The following is a 7711-nucleotide window of genomic DNA, read 5'->3' as shown; positions in this document are numbered from 1 at the left end:
CGGGTTAATCTCCTTGTAGACCTTTTTTACAGAAAGGCCACTCTTCGGCCTCTCTAACCTTTGTATAAGCTTTTTCCACTATTGCAATGAAAACAGCAGCTCTCCTGCTGTCATTCAAAATTTTTTTTGTCCCGATACACCCCTCTTGGCATGTCATTAGGACGTGTATCAAGAGAACCGGATGAGGTGTTCACAAAAAACAAAAAAACAAAAAAAAGAACCAGATGAGGTGCTGAAAAAATTCTATTATGTAGCATGAAAATGACCTAAGCACATTCTAGGATGGGCCGATGGGGTACCTATCCCTATTCCTATTCACCAAGCATATTTCCCACTAACCAACTATTTTGAATAATGTTGACTAGATTCAGTTATTGTTCCATATTTATATGTAATTGATTGTTGTCTTTTTGAATAAATCATTGTATACGGATGATTGAAATTGGGCAAGACAGATCAACGACCAAAATGAATTCGTCACAATCACACTCACATATACTAGGGAAAAGGGAAATGGCTTATCTTTGCTCCTGCAGCCGTGGCTTGGGGCCTGATGACCCACAAGTATAGGGGATCGCAACAGTCTTCGAGGGAAGTATTACCTAATTTATTGATTCGACACAAGGGGAGACAAAGAATATTTGTAAGCCTTAACAACGGAGTTGTCAATTCAGCTGCACCTGGAAACAGACTTGCTCGCAAGAGTTTATCAGTAGCAACAGTTTTATAGCAGTAGGAATAGTGAAATAACAGCAGCGGTGAAATAAAGACAGCAGTAGTGATTATAGTAAACAACAGGATTAAAATACTGTAGGCATAGGGACGGATTAACGGGCGTTGCATGGATGAGAGAAACTCATATAACAATCAAAGCAGGGGCATTTGCAGATAATAATAAAACGGTATCCAAGTACTAATCAATCAATAGGCATGTGTTCCATATTTAGTTGTACGTGCTCGCAATGAGAAACTTGCACAACATCTTTTGTCCTACCAGCCGGTGGCAGCCGGGCCTCTAGGGAAACTACCGGAGCAAAGCATTAACACTCCGTGAACACATGTGATCCTCACATCACTACCATTCCCTCCGGTTATCCCGATTTCTGTCACTTCGGGGCCATTGGTTCCGGACAGCGACGTGTGTATACAACTTGCAGGTAAGATCATAAACAACGAATATCTTCATGAATCAATAAAAAAGTGTTGGACGATGGAAACAATCCTCCCTTTATTATTAGGCATAGATATAAGGGAGGGGCAAAAGCCCGTTTTATAGAACTCCATAATGTGGGAGTTATAGTTGAAAGATAGAGGGATATGCGAAATAGGTGTATACGTGAGCACGGTCTAGATGCCACACATTCTGCGTTGAGATCCGGTTCTCGTCAATAGGTTCTGTTATGTTGATGTTGTCTTATCCATCGCTAAACGTACTTGGCATGGGGTGCTGGTCCCGCGTTTCAATGATTGGTACCGCCAATCATTAGCGAAAGCTTTGGCGGGCTATTTTCGCGCAGGCTCGTTTGGCGCCAGGTCGGAAAAAGCGCGGGTAAGGGTGGAAGTGTGAGATTCCTTTTCTAGACGATCTGTTTCACCCATGACTTCCTCTTGGTAGGCGGCAGCTGGCAGCACATCTTTTGGTGTGATACTAATCTAGCCATGGCATCTCCTAATCTTCTTCTTCTCCCCATCCGCCCCGCAACTCCATATGCGGGATAAATTCCTCCAACTGGCCAGCCATGCTCCTCCCTTCCGGCGCCTCCTCCTCCCCGCCGGACGCGTCGTGCTCGCCGTCCATGTAGCCGCCGGCCGCATCGGCATCCCCGGCGGCGCGCTCCTCAGCGAGAACTTGTCCATACATACACATGGATGAGGGGACCACCTATCCTCGGACGGCACGCTCCGGTGACGAGGACGCCGGAATGCTCGAGGGCGCCACCGCGGACGACGAGGTCGTGCAGCTCGCCGCCGACTCCTCTTCCCTGTGTGGGGCATGGGGCATGCTCCGACCTTCCGCTAGGTACGAGCCTCACGCGGTGGATGCTGAGCTGCTCAAGGGCGCCCCCGAGGAGGACGAGGCCGTGCAGTTCGCCGCCGGTTCCTCTTTCCTGCCCGCCGCCTCCTCATCCATGCCCGCCACCAGCTCCCGTTTCCTGCCCATCGTAGCCTCCGGCGCATGCCAGGAACGCGCGGTCGAAGTCGCCGTTGTAGCCTGGGACGGCAGCCGAGATGTGGTTGGGACGCGTGGACGAGGTCGCCGTTAAAGGCAACCAAGAATCATGTCCTGCATCTCCGCTGCCTCTTCGCTGTCCACAAGTCCCCCGGGGCCGCCGCCTGATCCATACGGATCACGGGGGCAGGGGCGGAGCCCCGCATGGAGGACCGAACACGGACCTCCTCGCCAGGTACATGTTGTGGTTGGCCGGTCCTGTTCGGTCTCAAGGGGAACCGAGGAAGGGGCGCATCGTCCATGCACGCGCTTGGCGCGGCCGCGCAACAACGATGGCTGGTCTGGGCGGCCATGCTCCGTGGGAGGTCTGATTCTCCGTCGCCGGGTTCGGGCCGCAGCCGGTCCAAGGATGCATCGAGCGCGAGGTCAGTTAAGCTAAACCGGTGGGTCACTTCTTTCAATTCATATTCTGATTTTGTTCCCCTTTTCGTTCTTGGATTGGTTGTGAGCGATTATATCCTTGTTGTTTTTACAGCTTGCGCCAAGAGAGCAAACTGCCGAGTTGTGGAGAGGAATTAGTGCAGCAGCCAAGAGAGCGAGGCTATCCTCGGCTCTCACGGCATTTTTTCCTTTGTTTTTCCTGGGATTCCTAGTGAATGACATTTTTCCATTGATGGTGATTTTGGTGATGAGATCAGTGCATTAATTGATTCGTTTTGGTGAATTTGGTTTCATGGTGAATCTTTTAATTTTAGTCTTGTGAAATTTTGTGGAATATTTATTGTGATTCCTAGTTTTCTAATTCAATTTTTTTAACTTAATTGAGAAATTTCTAGAAGTAAAACAATAAATTTCTCAGTTTCTGGGTGACGGAGGCGCTGGATCGGCGAGCCCCGGCGCTGGATCTGCGTGCCCCGCCCGGAAAACGGCACCTCGTGCCCTGTCACGCTCATCATGGGTGACGACATCGGACCCCTCGTCCCCGGAGCCGTGCAGCAGGTCATGGAGCTCGCCCCTCTACTTCAAGACCTGGTCACCGGAGACGCGCAACGGAGCTTGACCCTCTACTCCATCCTCCCCTGTTCTGCCTCAAGGGTGAGAAGGAACAGCGAGATCCGAATGGTGCAAGTGCGCCAGATGCGCCGCGAGGTCGGGCAGCTGCTCAACGGCAACCAAAACAAAGACGACATGAAAATATGCTGTTATTTGCTCTGTCAAAAATTTTGCTGGCTATTTGCAAGTGCTTCAGGGAGATCAGGGCTAGGTGTTGCTGGGGGATTGAAGTGGAATAGCTGGGCGGAGGAGGAGCAACCGGAGGCCGAAGGTGGAGTAGATGCACAGATCGAGAGCATCCGGTCGAGCAGTTGAACATCGAGGCAAAGCCAGCTCTTGGACGAGCACCTGATGACCTGATGGTCGATGGGCGAAGGGGAAGCAGATCCCACATGATCGTGGCTGGGCGGAGGAGAAGCAGCTACCAGGTGCTCCTGGGCGAGGGATCATGGTGGAGGCAGATCCCAGGAGCACCTGGGCGATGAGATCGTGGTCGAGGTGCTCCTGGGTGAAGAGATCGTGCTCGAGGACATGGGCTAAGGCGAGGCGAGGAAGAAGGATCTGCGAGGAGGAAGCGATCGCGAGGGGAATCACGATGTGCGATCTGATACAAATCAAGGGTAGGAAGGACTTTTTAGCATTTTTTCACCTGGTCGGAACATTCCCCCAACATCTTACATTTTAGAATGGAGGGAGTACATAACAAAACATACAACAGCCTACAACAGTGTGCATGAGCGTGTGATGACAAGGACTGAAAATATGAGGAGTCCCTGTTGCTCCCGTGACTACCATGACAAGTGGTGGAAGTGACGGGATCACGATGATTGGTGTCTAGATATTTTCTACAATGTGACCACATATCGATGTTCTGTTCATCTTCTCCTACCTCTCCTTCTATGGTGTATAAACGAAGAAAATGCTATGCTGATAAAATGTAGGCTCATTTCTATAACCTGGGCAAAGTAAAAAAGATATCTTAAGTTTAATGTCATATTGCTTACTATAGGAGCATAAAAAGAGATGTTTTTGCTTGGAATAATTGTATCATACATCCCGGATTAGACACTATAATTGGTAGCAGCTGTTGTGATGGGTGTTACCCATTGTGAGTGGTGTTAGTACGGGTGTTAGTACGGTACGACAAACTAGAAAGGTTTCAAGTTGTATTATACCTAGTTTCGTTTACTGCAGGTGTAGATCTCAATGTTTGATCTGAAATGTAGGGCCAGTTGGTAAGAAGCATCTGGGCCCACTTTTTTTTGAATTTGAAAAGCGGGTCCCATTGTACTTGGGTCCCACTGTTTAAATTCAAATGTAGAGCCATGAGGTGTGTAGCATCCGGGCCCACTTTTTTGAATTCGAAAAGTCGGTCCCGCAACACATAATTGTGATCACCTGCAATGATAGGATGTACTAAGAAACTAGTGGGGATAACTACATCCCATAATGGGCGACACGTGTCAACCAATGGGCGCGTGCTCACGTATACACCCGGTCACCAGGCTTCTTTTGATGCGAAATATGTTGGATGTTGTATTGAGCCTCTCGGGCGAGTATATATAGGGGTACAAGTTTTGGGAGCCAAGAAGACTATCCTAGAGATAAGGCAGGAGATGATTACAAACCATATACTACCAAATATACCTATACCAAATATATATCTAACATTCCCCCGTAGTCGTAGCGGTAGTGACGTGAACAACAGTATCGTCGCGGACGGTCAGACTGGAGAGAAGCCGAAGGTAGGAACCAACGGGCTAACATTCCCCCGCAGTCGTAGCGTGAGCGTCGTGGACGATGTCGCATCGCGGATGCTTGGACTGTAGAAGAAGCCGAGGAGCTCATGCGAGGTGATAGCTCTTTGTGCCGATGTCAAGGTAGCCGAGAGCGTGGGTGCTGCAACCTTGGTCGAGGAAGCCGCGCGAGGGATTGCCGTGGTCGATGTCGTGGCCGGGTGCCGGTGTCGATGTAGCCGCATGCGAGGTGGTGTGCGAGGAGAGTGACGGAGATGCGCCGAGGCAGTCGTGGAGATGGTCGATGCCGAAGTCGATGCAGTCTGAGCCGTCGAGGACAAGGTGCAACCATAATTTTTCCAGAACCAGGCGCACGTCGGGGACGAAGGCATACTCTGGTTTTGCCAGAACCGAGTACGCATAGAAGAACTCGGCGGTTACGCGGTCGAGGCAGTCGTAGAGGCGATGCCGATGAAGACGTCGTCGAAGCCGATGAAGAGGAGGCGCCGGTCCGAGCTTGCCAGGCCCGGGGACGCGTCGGGGACGAAGGCACGTACCGGTGTTGCTAGTACCGGATGTGCGGGGGTAGGGAACATTACAAAGTGCACGCCATGTCGGAGTATACTAGGAGATGAGGTCTCGACGACGGGTGTTGGAGTAGACTAGTAGAGGAGTAGGTGGTGTAGTCGGGGAAGAGGCGAGTCTCGACGATGGGTGTCGGAGTAGAGAAGCAGGTGGCGTAGTCGGGGAAGAGGCGCGGACGCTGGCGGCAAAGTTGTAGTGTACGAAGACGTAGAAGGCGGCTAACCCAACGGTGACCTGGGGTGGTCATGCTGGACGCCTAGACGGGCGTTGCGGTGGTCGGCGAGCCCAACGTGACCTGAAGTGGTTAGCGAGCCCAGCGGCGACCTGGGGTGGAGGCGCGGCGGCGGTACACGAAGTAGGCGAGGAAGACCCGGCGCCGTGACAAAGACTATGCGTGGACGGAGGCGACCCGTGCCGAAGGGGTGGCGCTGTGGTGGCCTCAGACATCGATGCGCGGGGGACGGCGAAGGTGACCGCGTGCAGCGATGCCACGACCCGAGGGGCCGGCGTAGCTGCCGGGCGCGAGTCGGTGCGGCGGCGGGAGACCACCAGCGACGTACACGCCTCGGAAGGCTCGTCGGAGGCCGGTAGCATGGACCAAAGGCAGCGGCGCTGCGACCCGAAGGGAGAGATACTTCCACACTGCAAACCATATTATATGATAACTTCCCTACTCATGATATGACACTACTTGATAGTAAAAGATAAAGATAGTGATGATGTGATACCGCGGCACTCCCCCAAGCTTGGAACAAACCAAGGGGATGCCAATACCGATGATGAATTATTCCTTCGGTGGTGATGGTGGTGGATTCTTATCGTCATCAGACTTCCAAGGGAGAGGCTCTCCATCAACAAACGATGTCTTGGTCTCGGGAATCCTGAAACTAGCAGCATAGCTAATGCGTTTAAACCTGTTTTCATACTCACAGTTTTGATTCCAAACATCATAAAGTTGCGCCTGAAGTTGGTTGGTGGTGTTGTGAAGTGAGAGGATATCGCTCCACAGCTTTGCAGTCTCCTTCTCATGTTCACCAATGAGTTCGGACACAATCATGTGGAAGATGTCCACTTCACGCTCAGCCATCTTCTTGTAGGTGAAGACCTCTTGTTCTAGTTTCTTCATCCTGTCCTCCAAGCTTCCTTCTCCCTCAGGTCCCCGAACATCTTCTATTTGCAACTCTCCATCTACGAGCAGCAATTCCTTGGGATGCATCTTCAACTCGCTCATGTACGGGTTGACGACGTTCTCAAAGAAGTTGTCCTTCGGAGGCTCCGACGAAGACATGGTGGCTCTAGATCTGAAAACAATATCTGGCAGAAAACAGCTCGAAACAAAACACGACGAGAAAACGATATACGGACCTCTGGGGATCCGGGGGATTATATAGCAAATATTTTTACGACAAAAGGAAGGTTCCAGGCCGAAAACGAGTGAAAACGGGACGCCGAGGGGCTGTCCCCATAGGGCGGCGCGGCCAGGGTGGGACCCGCGCCGGCCTATGGTGACGGGCCCTCGTGCGTCTCCTCCACTCCGATTCAATCTCGTAATTTTTCATATTTTCCATAAACAGCAGAAATATTGTTCGGAAAGTTAAACGCGGACTTTTTATTACTAAAACTGTTACCTATTCAAAGTCGAACTCTGCAGAACTGTCAATTTGGTCTTTGATGAAAGCTTCCGGAGTCACCACTTGAATAACATCAATATCTTCATTATAAGAATCTCCAGAAATATAATGCTTGAGTCTTTGTCCATTCACTACTTGTGTGGCATTACCTTGTAAAGAGCTAATTTTAATTGCCCCTGAACGATACACCTCCTCAATAACATATGGTCCTTCCCATTTTGAGAGTAATTTCCCTGCAAAAAATCTGAGACGAGACCGATACAATAGGACTTTATCTCCAACATTAAATTCTCTTTTAATAATTCTTCTATCATGTCATTTCTTAACTTTCTCCTTAAAAAGTTTAGCATTTTCATAAGCTTCACTTCTCCATTCATCTAAAGAACTCAATTGTAGCAACCTCTTCTTACCGGCAAGTTTAAAATCTTTATGAAGCTCTCTTACAGCCCAATAAGCTTTGTGCTCTAATTCTAAAGGTAAATGACAAGCTTTTCCATAAACCATTTTATAAGGAGACATTCCCATAGGATTTTTAT

General features: G+C 50.1%; 1 long non-coding RNA gene across 1 annotated transcript; it reads left to right on the top strand.

Moving 5' to 3' along the window:
* Positions 1 to 2524: 2524 nt before the first annotated feature.
* LOC124649431 lies at positions 2525 to 2894 on the top strand. The gene is made up of 2 exons (XR_006986630.1): positions 2525 to 2613; positions 2706 to 2894. It is a non-coding gene; the product is annotated as an uncharacterized LOC124649431 (long non-coding RNA).
* Positions 2895 to 7711: the final 4817 nt, after the last annotated feature.

This window comes from Lolium rigidum, chromosome 4, assembly GCF_022539505.1.
Source record: "Lolium rigidum isolate FL_2022 chromosome 4, APGP_CSIRO_Lrig_0.1, whole genome shotgun sequence".
In the NCBI taxonomy this organism is placed as follows: Eukaryota; Viridiplantae; Streptophyta; class Magnoliopsida; order Poales; family Poaceae; genus Lolium; species Lolium rigidum.
Note: the sequence above shows the minus strand (reverse complement) of the source record. Positions and strands in the feature narration are given on the sequence as shown.